Source organism: Sinocyclocheilus grahami, unplaced genomic scaffold (assembly GCF_001515645.1).
Source record: "Sinocyclocheilus grahami isolate Dianchi unplaced genomic scaffold, SAMN03320097.WGS_v1.1 scaffold566.1, whole genome shotgun sequence".
NCBI classification, from domain to species: Eukaryota; Metazoa; Chordata; class Actinopteri; order Cypriniformes; family Cyprinidae; genus Sinocyclocheilus; species Sinocyclocheilus grahami.
This window is the reverse complement of record NW_015505745.1, coordinates 520540-534709: the sequence shown is the minus strand read 5'-3', so window position 1 is coordinate 534709 and position 14170 is coordinate 520540. Positions and strand designations below refer to the sequence as shown.

Genomic DNA, 14170 nt, shown 5'->3' with positions numbered 1-14170 from the left:
CAAAAAACAGAGAGGGACTTTACCACAGTTTTTGTCACAGAGGGAGGGAGCGCAAACTTTGCACACAGGCTGTGGTAAGTGTTGAACAACAGCTAAAAACAGACAGGTTCGTGATGCACAGGTGAGAGTTCTGCCAGCGGGCGACCTGCTTAGACCAGTTTTGAAAAATGAGAAGATCTGTAACATGCAAGATCCATTCAGCCCTCATATCAGAGCTATTAAGACCATATACAGATCAGCTAAGTGCACATTCACACAAAAACGATCACAAACAGAGTTAATAGGCAGGGATGTGCCTGAGTGTTTGGTCATGCGAATAATTGTTGGACAAAGGCAGAGAGGATGGTGTGAATGATCTTGACTCAAGGGGGATGACCATACAGACCCGAGGAACCCTTTTGGTGGTTGACAGCTCTGCGAAATCCATTATGCAACTTAATAACAGTATTTAAAGTCAATGTGTCTACAGCAGCCCTACAAGGTACTTGGCATCACAAAAGCTTGCTCTCCTTAAAAGAAAAAAAAAAGGAAGAAAGCAGGACCTGTCAGGATAAAAATTACCTTCCCATTACAATCTCAAATTCCGATGTGTATTCTCCCTTTGTGTTGCTTTACTCTATGTTGGGTGCTTTTTTTGTTAAACAGCCATTCTCCGAAATAGGCTGATATAGACTTCTTTTCAAATCAAACTGAGGGAAAGAGAGGGAGGACCGGTGGGGGGGGACTCAATTGTCCACAACCTGCTGTTACGACTTTGAATTGATGAGACGCAAAAGAAAGAAAACAAAATGGGATATGTCTTGAGATTTGCAGACTCCAGCAGGAGTTCAGCTTGTTATGTTGCCAGCACAGTCATGCAGCACAGGCACAATAAGGCAAGGTGGCAGAGCAACGCAAGCTTAATAGTCCTACTAAAGGGTGTGATGTGAACTCGCATAAAATCATGTGTATGAGACAGGTTGTTTATGTAGGGAAATGATATTAGCGTGTACTGTGTTGCAAATTACATCAGGGATGTGCCAATGGAAAAAAGACATCGCTTTAGTGCCATTATAGAACTATGTCTCAATATCTAATCCCTAAAATGAAAATGAAGAACTTCCAGATGTACAATGGAGGATACAACTAGACTAACATCTATTCCAGGTAAAAGGCCTAAAGGTGATTTTTTTTTTAAAAGGGATGAAAAAAAGGTGATTGTGAAAGATTTTCCCATACAGAATTTGCTACTGGTTTAAGTTGGCTACAAAACCAACAAAAAGATGAAAGTGATGTCTGTATACACAGTAAAAGTGTCTGGCATTAAGCACAAAACATTTCCTGATCCGTAAGGTGACTGTGTTCAATGACTATAGCTCGATTTTATATATAATTTCATCTAATGTAATAATTTTTTTAAATGCTGCAGATATATGTACAGTAGCTATTGAGAGTTCCTGAAATTGTTACATATACAGTGAAAAGATTCCCTCCCCCCAGCTATGCTAGGTGTTTACAGCACTGTTCCTCATACAGCCCTTAGCATCCATACTGACATTGTCTAAGTTATAAAACAAACCCCACGATCCTTCCGCTATCACAGTTGGCATGCTAACCGGTACTACTGTGATTGATAGGCTATACAGTGCCTGGGTTAAAAAATAGGAGGCAAAAACTAATGACTGTTTCCTCTAAAGGTAATGCTAATTATACAAGAGAAAGCATAAGTCTGAGCAAAATGGGGTTCAGAGACTTTAGAAGCTAAACATGAAGACAGTATATGCGGTTATTTATTTTGGGCTTTTTCTTAAACACGCTGGTCTGTTCCCAGCTGAGCATTCTGATCATCAAGTCTGTTCATGCATAACATTCATAAGCAATATAATGACAGTGGCTGAAATGAAGAAGAAAAAGCAACATTTCAGACTCTCTTTAATAAAACACTGGATGAATATTTGATGAAGGTTACTAACAACCATATTAAAAAATAAAGCCTACTGGAAAGCACAGAGGTTCTCACCGATCTGTTTACGGTACTGATCGACCGGCAACTTGACAGAACTTGCATCCTTTTTCCCCATCCTTCATTCACCTGAGAGAGAAACAGAATGAAAAATACACCAAGTATGAGGAAAGACTATAAGCAAAAGCAGTGAACAGTGAGAGCTCCGTTTCTGTTTGCTTACAGGAATCAAATGGAAAATGCTACTGCAGTCCTCAAGTAAAGATTTGCTAGGTATGGCTCAAAATACTAAATACTTTTGCCTTACTATGGGTATGAATGGGAATACTACCAAAGTTCACCCAATGGATAAACACTGCTTATCTACAAATCACCAAGAACAGTGGTTCTCAAATGGTTTTTGCTTCAAGGCCAAGATTTTACATTGAATGGCAACGTGACTCTATGCAACACTTTAAAAAATATTCACAAATTTTATAACAACACAGGCTGGCTTTGAGAACTACTGACAAATTTGTAAATGATTTTGCAACTTTTTTCTCACGGATTTGAGGATGAGAAAATGCCTCTAAATCTCTGACATTTAGCAGTTTTTTCCCCTGCAGTTCCCTTTTTTTAAAGTTGTGACCCACCAGTTGTGAACCACAGCCTTGCAGTACACTTTCAGGGCATCACATCCTAAATTGCTGCAAAAGTCATTGGTGATTGTGTAAGTCCGAAAGCATCTTAAAGCTAGAAAGAGGAATTTGATGTGAGGCAAATCCCCAAAGGTGGCAAGTGACTTCAAGGAATTCAATCATAAGAAGGTTGATCCGAGGCCTAGTCTATTGGAAAATCTTCCCATACCTGCAAAGTACTAGTGAATTTGTGTTAAACTGCTCTACACTGAATTCCTCTGGTCAAGAGTATGTGTTCTGAATTAATCATATGTGGGTAGAAAATGATTTACAGAATACATAATTGTGTTACATATAGTTCATGATTCATATAAATGATTCAAACTTTGGGTCAATCAATGACATAGAAGACTGTCCACGATAAAGATAAGGAAAAATATTTAAAAAATCTAGTTTGGAGCACGTGCCAAGGTCTAAGAAAGCTTCTAAATGGTTCTTTGTATTCATGCTGGTTTCACATGGTTTTGAATAAACTTTTCTACCATATTCAAGAAAAGGTTCAATTTAATGACTCGGAATGATTCCACAATAATATTATGTGGTGTAACCATCACTTAGGAAGTAATAATATATTTGAGTGTACACACCTTAACAATTATTTTCAAAAAATTTTATACAAATATCATTAATTATTCATTCATAAATATCATTCAGTTTTTAGAGAGTTGCACCACTGATCTGTTAGGATACTAATTCACTTAGAAACACGGCCATGAGGGTCTGCAAGGATTTCCTGTTTTATGCTTGGTTTTCTGAATTCTGGACAGACAACATGACTGATTTCTGCAAATGTTAATAAACATTGAAGCAGTTTTGTTAATATATATATTTTTTTAATCATTCAGAAGTCATCACATGCTCATCAGAGGAAAATAAAAAAATTATCAAATTGCCATATGTAGTATTTTGAATGTATCTGTTCTTTCAATGCAGTGTTAAAGGGTTAGTTCACCTGAAAATGAAAATTAGCCCATAAATTACTCACCCTCAAGTCATCCTAGGTGTATCCAGTCGGAGTTATATTAAAAATAGTCTTTGATCTTTCAAGCTGTTTCATGGCACTCAGCGGGTGAAGCATGCTTCAGTCCAAAACAAGTTAAATAAAAAGCGCCCATGACGTATGGAGGTCGGCTTTGCGCATGCGCAGCTCAGAAGTGATGCACGCGGAAATGCAGGGGAGAGATCAAAACAAAACAACGGTCACTAATTAGAAGTACAAAACGAGGATTTGTAAAGAAGAATGTCGGAGGATTTCGATATAAGTCAAGAGGAGACTGGTTTTCCTTTGCTAAAGTAAGGAAACTTTGTTTCCCTTGCTCCTGTTAACAAACGTTGGTTTTCACGAGACTCACTGGCGCATGCGCAGCACTGACCTCATATGTCATCCGCCCGGAACTGCTTCCTTTTACAACAGTGAGTGCAAGCTACATTAAAGTGATTATTACGTTTTGAATATGGATATTTTTCTTATAAAAACGCATCGATTCGCTACAGAAGGCCTTTGTTCACCCCCCGGAGCCGTGTGAGACACTTTTTTTTTTTTAATGGATGGGCGCTTTTTATTTAACTTGTTTTGGACTGAAGCATGCAAAACCCGCTGATTGCCATGAAACAGCTTGAAAGATCAAAGACAATTTTTTATATAACTCCGACTGGATTCGTCTGAAAGAAGAAAGTCATATACACCTAGCATGACTTGAGGGTAAGTAATTTATGGGCTAATTTTCATTTTTGGGTGAACTAACCCTTTAAAGTGGGTTTAACACTGCAGAGATTGTGCATTTATATTAAAGAAGCATACACTCCATCTCATTTTACACTAAACTGACTTTCCCGATAGAGATCTCAGATTGATTTCCATAGCAACTGAATTGGAAAAAAAGCCAAGAGGAGAAAAAAAAGTGTCTCATCTCGGGATGTTATAATAGTTAGTTTGAAAGGCAAGGAATTTTGAAATTGGTAATGGGTTTAGTGCATTAAAGCATTAGCCATACTTACAGCCTCATAAACTGTTTTTATTGTGAGGTGGTCAGGGAACCCTTCATCAAGATTCTGCTCTATTTGCAATACTATTTGCAATCAATACTGCTTCTTCTTTTAAAGACTTGGAAAAAAGTCTGCATGAGTCAAAGGGCAAGTCTATGTTTCTGATGATGTTTAAACCTCTCTGACCTATTCTCTCCCAAAGAAATCGAGCCGTAGACCTTTGACCTGATCCACTTTGGCTCATAAGTCGGAGATCTCCTGAGGAAAGGTGTACAGGCTCTGTGCTAAGAGCCTAGACTGATTAGCAGAGAAGAGCCGGAGGAAGTGCAGAGATGCATGAAAACAGAGAATTACGAGGCTGTTTTCATCCTCTCTTGAGGTATGACTGTATGAGCTGAAACCTCCCCTTTGGCTGCCTATGTAAAATGAGTTCAAGGGTCATCTCAGCATCCTACTTTTGATGTCTTTAATCTTTACTTTAAGTTGATGTAATTACAAGGGCTCCACATGCAACAACAAAGTGGGAGAAAGAGGAATGGATTACTCTTTCAAAGATGCCAGAGGAAGCGGGCCATTACTGTGTTTACACAACATGGTTTGCGTCAAGCCCAGGGGCATGACCTACAATGACCAAACACTTCCTTTAAAATGAGTGTGACCACTAAGGCAAGTTGACAAGGGCTGTTAAGTGGCAAACATGGCCATATTCAGAAAACTTGTGTCTTATTTCTGCCCACATACCCTTAGGCTTTGTAAACGGAGATGATTCAACCAGTGGTCAGGAAATCGTAGGGTCACAGTCACAGAGTGGGTACCAATCTGAACAACTCTGAATTTGATGCAAAATCCCCCACCTCACAAGACATGAAATGCTTGACCAAGGCCAGCCAACGGTGACAAAACACTAAATAGGACATAGTGACATAAAGGATATGTTTATAGAATATTTAGAAAAATTTACAAGACATATACCTTGCATAATCTAATATAAAAATCGTCAAAGATAACGGTGTCCAAATTGCAGACAATATATGCTTGGTGAGCTGTGGTCGATCCACAAATAGAGGGAGATTGCCTATGGCTATGTGTAGGCTACCAGCGCTTTGAAGACCCAAATTGAGACCAGAATCCTTTTTCAGAAGCTAAACTACAAAGGTTTCGGGTTGAAAGAGAATTAAGATTAAAATAAGCACCTCGGGCATTTCTTTAAAAAAATTTTAATTAAATAAAGACAGCATGATGCATTTTAGTAATCAAGTGTTCAATACAAAGGGTTAGCATGAGTGCAGCTAGGAGCTAAATTATAACCTGAACTGGATTTATTTTATATAAAATGAAAATACATAACAGAATCTGGGATTATAGGGGATGTGCATTAGTTTCATTGATGCAAATCTCAATATGTGGCATACAAAAGGCATCTTGGCACAAATGCAATGAAATAAATCAGTATATGCACAAAACATTCACTTATCAAATGAATCACAACGTCAGTTATTTAAAAAAAAAAAAGAATAAAAAAAAAAACATATATAATACAGATAAACATATGTAGTCGACTTCCGATTCATCTAAATGCCACGTAATGGCATTGCACTGTTTACAGTTTCCATCATGTCAACATATCATCCCGTTCCTGAAGTCTAACCTGAAACTAAGACGGTCTAAGGAATTATCCAATCACAATAAGGAAACCGAAAGGCTCGACCAATCACAGACTGTGCGGGGGGCGGGCGCTAAATCAAACACGAACGCTTGGATTTAGGAAACAGTTAAGCGCGACAGATCGCAAAAAAACATGCTTAATGGTTTCCTCAGTCAGTAACAGATATCTAATTGCAAGGCAATATTCATAGCTGTGTAAAACGAGAGCGTTATGTCTGAGGACACAGACTTACCACTTAAAAGAGGGGAAGAATCTTCTCCGTAGTTCCTGGTTCAGCTGCGTGGATTTCAAATGGCTGCGTGATTCAGCCAATCACGAGTTACTCCCAGCTAAAACACTCCGGTGCGTCATTAGGTAGGCGGACCCACAAACCAAACCTCAAATGCACTGAAGAAAAAGACTGAACTCATACACATAAAAAAAAATACACTTACATATACAGTCTGTACATATAATATATCTGTACACAATTTAAAATTTAAAGCTATTTTTCAAGGTACTAGGTACAATGAAATTCTTATTTTGTTATCTCCGCATGATAAAGACGGGATAGAAGGCAATAAATAAATAAATAAATAATAGGGGAACAGACAATAAATTACAAAGACAATAAATATAAAGAATATACAATAAAGTACAAGAATAAAAACGATAAAAACAATATGCAATAAGGGAGGAAACAAGGAAGAATAGCAGAAATAAACAATGGCAAACCTATATGTATATCTATCAATAAGAGACATTCTATCGTCTACACAGTATAATGAGGCAGTGCAGTTAACGATAAAGTGAATAAGTGTTAAAGTGTAGAGTGTCTGTGCAAAGTGTGCTAGGGTTACCCTAACCCTAATATATTTTTAAGTAGGCTATAAGTTTTATTCAAAGATGCTTAATCATTTTCATGGGCTTATGTGAGATGCATTAAAAATCAAACTGCATGGGGTTCACACAAATTATTATGAATATATTAATTTAATTTAACCTTAAATTATTAGACAGCATAAGACTTTTATATTCCAGTCATAAAAGATCATCAAAACAGGGGTAATTTCAGTTAATATATTATTTGAGTATAAAAATTTGGCTTGTGTGGCCTCCTTTGTGATTTTTAATAATATATTTCAGATGAATATGAATACTTATAAGAACAAATATTCTATTAAATATTCTATTGAAAAAGCTTTGTTCGTCTTCGGAACACAATTTAAGATATTTTGGATGAAAACCAGGAGGCTTGTGACTGTCCCATTGACTGCCAAGTAAATATCACTGTCAAGGCCCAGAAAAGTATGAAAGATATCGTCAAAATAGTCCATTTGCCATCAGTGGTTCAATCTAAATTTTATGAAGATTACGGATTATGTATCCGTGTGGTGCAGTTGTGTATAAAGTACCTAAAAGAAGTCACCGTTTAGAATATTACTTGAGTAAAAGTCTTAAAGTATGTGATATTTATTGTACAAAAAGTATTTTTAAAATCTTAAACGTACTTAAGTATTGAAAGTAAAAGTACAATTAAATGCAAAATGGAAAAGAAGCAAATAAATATAAAAAATGTTCATACACGGCTTGAGTAGCTGTTCAGTTTTAACTCTTTCTTCCATTTAGTATTTTTGGGTAAGAATAAGAAGCACTTAATCTGGTACTTATGGTGAGTTAAAGTCATGTCGGATAGATCGTATTTACGAGTTGAACACCACCACAAAGTCGTTATTACGAGTGGGAAACGTAAAATTTTCTTTAAGCCCCCAGTTTCAGAGTTGGGGGCGTGTCAATGAGAAACATGGCGGAATCGATGGATGCAACGTCTGTAGTTGACCGTACATTTTTGTTTAAATTTATAGTTTAGTTGTCCTATAAACTTAAATTGGTCATTTTATTGTTACACAGCTGAAATCCCAGTAAAAAAATGCAGACCCTGTTGTATTTTCTTGTAATTTATTAAAAGAAGGTACACTGCCATCTTGTGCCGACTAAACTGACTTGAACGCGCCTGACATCGTTATTACGACTTGTCAACTCGTAAGTACGAACGTCCCAGGAGGACTTGAACACAGCATTAGTGTCTTTCATTCCAACATAAGAAAACATTTTTGGAATCTGCATCTGAAATGGCATTTAGATGTATTTACACAGTTTATGTATCTCAGTGGGGACATGGATGCATTTACAGATGGATAAATAATGTTTTGTTTGTAACATAAAACGTTGAATACTTATATTTGAAATGATTTAAAACATGAAAAAATAGTCGAAATGTGAAATTAAAACAGCCAGTAGGTGACAGCAAGTGACTGTTGATGAGTGGAGTCATTGAGATTCAACCTATTCATTCAAACGGCTGATTCATTCAGGAACAAAACATTTGACTGTGTTAATGAGTGAATCACTGAATCATTTATTTAAACGATTTGTTCAAAAAGCTGATTCATTCAATAAGTAAACACCATTGCTCAGAGACGCAAAGCAGTGCTATGATCTTTGTTTGGAACTATTTTCTTTGGCAAAATTGAGCAAAAACAAGCAATATTTTGTCTAAAATGTAAGTCACTTATTGCTAACTTTACTGAACTTGTATAAAATTATTATTAAATGTGTTCATGCTGATATCTGCAGGAAAATGGTACTCTTTGTGTGATATTGTTAACTATATTAAATTATATAAATATAAAAAGCATACAGAAGCATTTTTGCCGTCTACAATTTAGAATGCCTTGAATTTAGAATTTTAATAGACTAATAAATCAACGTGTGTGCACTACGTGTGTGATTTGGTGATATAGCCTACTTGATAATGTCATATCGCACATCATTACAACAACACTTACCATATTATCACAGACGATGCTGTATATCGCAGACCCCAGATTCGGCTTGAGAGAAAAATGAATCACCCGTGGTTGTGCGCACACTTGTTCGCTTGTGAGCAAAGGTGTTTTTTGGAGTCTAACTTGCAAACACCAGACTACTGATTCGTCAAACTTGCTTTCCTGCAGTCCATGTTCTTCTGACTTCTGACTATTTTGTAGTAAGTAACGAATGTACTTCGGGGAAATGTATCGGAGTAAAAGTATACATTTTAATTAGGAAATGTAGTGGAGTAAATGTAAAAGTTGGCTGAAATGAAAACTCAAGTGCAGATACTCCCAAAAAATACTTAAGTACTAGGGTGACGCGGAGGAGACGAATTGTTGAATAAAATCGTTATTTTTGTTTTCTTTGCGTACAAAAAGTATTCTCGTTGCTTCATAAAATTCAGATTGAACCACTGATGGCAAATGGACTATTTTGACGATGTCTTTCATACTTTTCTGGACCTTGACAGTGTTTACTAATTTACTTGGCAGTCAATGGGACAATCACAAGCCTCCTGGTTTTCATCTAAAATATCTTAAATTGTGTTCCGAAAACGAACAAAGCTTTTACGGGTTTGGAACGACATGGAGGTAAGTGTTTAATGACAAAATTTTCATTTTGGGGTGGAGTAACCCTTTAACAATCCCACATGTTTGTGCCGTGAGATCTTTACACAATGCTTTGAAACGCACAATGTGAAATTTCACAATGAAAGAAAAAGCAAGAGGCAGACAGCAAGAGACCCATTTGTTTTCTCTACGCCTCTTTCCCCTTTTTGTTTTATTTAAGGCTAATTTCCATTTCTTTTGTTTGTGTTGAATTTTGTCTGCATAATTGCATCCAGTCTTATTGCTGCCTGGGGCAATGTGGATTATGGAGAGGCTTGCCACTGCTTGTAACTTATTGAAGTTTAAAATTATTTTCTGCTCTCCTATGGGCAACTGATTTGAGAGCAGCACAGCGGTAACTAATAGATCTAATCTGCTTATAATGAGCCTGTATAACACATTATTTACTCAGTAGAGAACACAGATACAGAGCAATTTAGCACCACTTTGATAAACCGAAACAAGTGGATGTGGATGAAACTGTAATGACCTGTGCTGTCCTTTGAACCACTGGTGCAAAGTATCAAGAGAATGGAAATATTTTGTAGCTTTTGCTTCAATAGCCAAAAGGGTTTATTCAGTAAAAATAAGTAAATGTTTTTTTTTACAACATGAAGCTTTTCTCATAGCACAAAGACTCTGGGCAAAAATATTTTTCAAATATTTAAATTAGCACTGCCATCTTCGTTGAGGGAGAGGCTTGGTTACCATGTGTTTTGCATAATTAATTTTCTCATTTGCATGCTGTACCCAATCTTTTGTGATTAATTCAAAGAGGTTAGGCTTCACTACAGCAAATATTTTGAACTTTAAAAAAAGATGATTTGCTTATATCTTTGGATGTTATTGCTGCAAAAACTGTATTTATGTCCCTTGAGACTGTAATGACTCCATGAGAAATAATGCTTGTCAGAGAACCCATACTTTAACTGAAGTGACAAATGAAATCTCATGAGCACATCAGACTGTAGTACCCTCCACAATGAACCCCCTCGCATCGCCCAGCTCCGGCCTCAGAAAATAACCAGACAAATAGCATGGTCCTTAGGATTGATAAGAGATTTCTCAGCAAAGATTTAGTGAAATCGATTTTTTATACTTTCAACAGAAAGGAAATTTCCAGCAAAATCGCAGCTGGAGGGGCTGTCCGACCCTCAGCTATGTATCTGAGCTGATTTTAGGCTGTATAAGGAAAACAGGAGACAATTGGTCATACAAGTACAAGGTAAACATGCACATTTCACACAATTTATCTTCACTGGGTGCAAAGCATTATTTGAATTTGCATGTATTACCAATCCTAATTTTAATTTAAAGTGATTTCTCCCCCCCACCATCCATTAGTCATGGTAAATCGATAAAACCCCACTGGGAGAATGCTTTGCTAATGACTGGCACACAGTTTCACTAGAGCACTCATCAGGACTATCTCTCCCTCTCTTATGCTCTCTCTCTTTCTCTCGCTCTTCCTCCAGGCAGTGGTCCTTAATTGCAATATTTAAAAGATTGCAAGCATAGAAGAAGTCCCCTGTGTGTTTTGACTGTCTGCTACTATGTACCATTATGACTGTACACTTGCAAATGACGTGGGATGGATAAACTTTAGCCAAACATAAAAGTTGGCATGAAATGCATATTCATTTTCAGATTTTTCTAAATGCATGTCATTGATATTATTGTGAACAATTCATTTTATTTATGTTGTGCAGGCTTTTCTTCGTCCCAGTGGTCTTGGGCTTTTTGAAATGACACTTTCTGGCATGGATGTATGAAGCTTCACACCTTTTGTTTTGTTCCTTTTATATTTTCAATCAAAATTAGCATTGTGTGAAAGTGCTAATAATATATTAACATTAATATTATGAAACGTATGAATATATACAACAAACATTACATAAAACAGTCACCAAGTCAGTACTACAAAAATAAGATATATATTTTCAAAAAGACATTTGAAATGTATCAATATTATTAGTAGATTAGTCAATAACATGGCTGTTCATGATTGTTGACATTGTTACTGTCTAAAAATGTATGTAAAATAAAACCGATTTTTGTTGAAGACTGATATGAAAATAAGTCTTCATCTTGTGTGAGTATACATTTATTTAGTTTTCCTCAAAAGTATGATTTATGTATGATTAATTCCTTTAATTCACACACAAAAAAAGTTACAGTTTTTCTCAATCAATTTGACACATTTCTCCAAACTCAGGTCACTTTTCTCAAAACAGTTTACACAGTGATCTGAACACTTGTCCTGTAAGACTGTACATTTTCATTCATTTCATACAAATTACAAATCATGCAAATCATTTTTTCAAAGCACTTTGCACAAAAAATCATAATAGTTAATACAACCAATACTTATCTGATAAATATCTGAAAAAAAGCGATTGTAGATCCTTTTATTGGTTTTACACAAATCACAAACATTTTTGTACCATTTGTTCAAACACAACAAACAAAACTTGTAATTTGTCATATCATCAGATGCACATGGTATATTTTCAGTTGGCCCCAAACTAATATCTGCTAGCTTAATAACACAAACAAAACAGGAAACACAATTTTTCTGAGTGTTTTCACATTTATCACAATTGCTTTAACTATAAAGTATACAAAGAGCAAGAAAAAAAATATGCAACAACAAAATAATATGAATAAATAAATAAAAAAGGTGGGGATAGGTAAAGAAAAAGGTTGTGGAGTGGGTAGAGAAAGGGGTGTAATGAGAAAGAGAAGAAGAGTGGAACAGGTAAAGAGATGAACAGAGAGGAGGATGTTAGAAAAGATGGACAGCAGGGTGAAAGTACAGACAAATTTCAAATAAAATCAGAGTTACCCAAACTGCATGTAAGAAATCATGGCCTCTCCTTTAGAGACGCTGGGAAACAGATCTAAAGAGTTTGTCAATACACAATATATTTTTAAATATTGTGCTATGATTGTTGATAGTGCAGATTTGTAGTCATCTGGGGCAACATCTGTTCTTTGCATGTAAATGTCCAAACATTTTTCAAAATTGAAGTTTGAGAACATTCTGGTGGACAATCAAGTTTATTTTAAATGGAACAAGAGCATTGTTGGTGGTGGTCCAGAACATCACCACCAGCCACTAAGGAAGAGGCCTGCGGGAGTAGGCCTACCGCGGGACCCAACGCAACAGGGTGCGGCACGGGACAACTCTTGATGGGCGAGTGTGGGTGCGTGCGGGAAGTGTGGGATGCGGGAGAATAAATTGATTCGAGGGACTCCCGCAAAATAGAAATTTAATCTAAACATAAAATGTCTAAAACATATAAATAGTTATTTATGTGTTGCACAAAAGCAAAAATAAAATCTAATTACATTAAAATGATTAACACGCGCTAGCTAGGCAGAGTTTCTATTTATAACACGTGATTAAAGCGTTGCGTAATGTAGCCAATCACAGACTCAGTTGTTGATTTCTGGAACGCAATGGCCAATCAGAGGTGATTAAGTTAGAATTTTAACACACGAAGTGTAGACATTGTGAAAGATTCATTGTGCATATGTTCATTGTGTTATAACAGAGCTTTATGAGATCACAATGAACTGAGATGTCAGCTTTTACTGATAATAAAGGAAGCGCTGCTCGCATTCTGCCATGCCAAACCATGCAGGCAGCCCATGCTTGCTTTTCTAAAAATAACACTGGTTTTTGAATGTTGATGCTTAGCCTAAATAACAAATATTTTATCGGGAGCATTTATACTGGGATGTTGTGGATCTTAGGAGATGCTACAGAACCATTTGATGTACATTTCTTTGATGTGCTGAAAAAAATCTACATAGATTAGGCCTACATTTATGCGGGCGGGAGCGGGACCAGATAAGATATTTTTTTGCGGGATCGGGCGGGGCACCTTTTAAACGTTTTGTCGCTGCATCAAAAGTGATACAGCGATGTATGCGGCAGTTCAGATTGTTGCGGTTTTAGGTTATCATAAGGAAGTGTGGACTCTCATCTTCATTCCAGACAGGCATCTCATCAAATTCACTCTTCCTGGGTGTATCATAGTGATTAAAAAGGTGACAAAACACAGAGGACTGGCAATACCTTCTCAGTGACAAGCTCTCACTCTGAAGTCATGCTGTAAGTGTGTGTGGCCTTTCAGCCTGGGCTTTTTCCCACTACACTAATTCTTCACATACGCACGCAGAATATGCATGAAATTGAGCAACGTTTTTTTAGGAAAAATCCGTCCCGCGCAGGTCTCTACTGTGAAGGAGTTGAATCCATGCTTGTCAACCATGGATTCAACCTTCTCACAATTTTTTTCCCTATTATGCAAGCACAGCAAGAGTGTGGTCTATAGATAAAATGCAGTGCAGACAAAATTCTCTTCTAGATGTGTGTCTTCATGTGTGTGTGTGTGTGTGTGTGTGTGTGTGTGTGTATATATATATA

The 14170-nt window shown here is 36.6% G+C and overlaps 1 long non-coding RNA gene across 2 annotated transcripts; it reads right to left on the bottom strand.

Moving 5' to 3' along the window:
* Window positions 1-1766: 1766 nt before the first annotated feature.
* LOC107556394 (uncharacterized) lies at window positions 1767-6626 on the bottom strand. Of its 2 annotated transcripts, XR_001605274.1 has the most exons (3): window positions 6504-6626; window positions 2000-2071; window positions 1767-1873 (listed from the first exon to the last, which is right to left on the bottom strand). It is a non-coding gene; the product is annotated as an uncharacterized lncRNA (long non-coding RNA). The 2 variants fall into 2 exon arrangements; XR_001605275.1 differs by lacking the exon at window positions 1767-1873 and having other exon boundaries at window positions 1999-2071; window positions 6504-6622.
* Between the last annotated feature and the right edge of the window lie 7544 nt (window positions 6627-14170).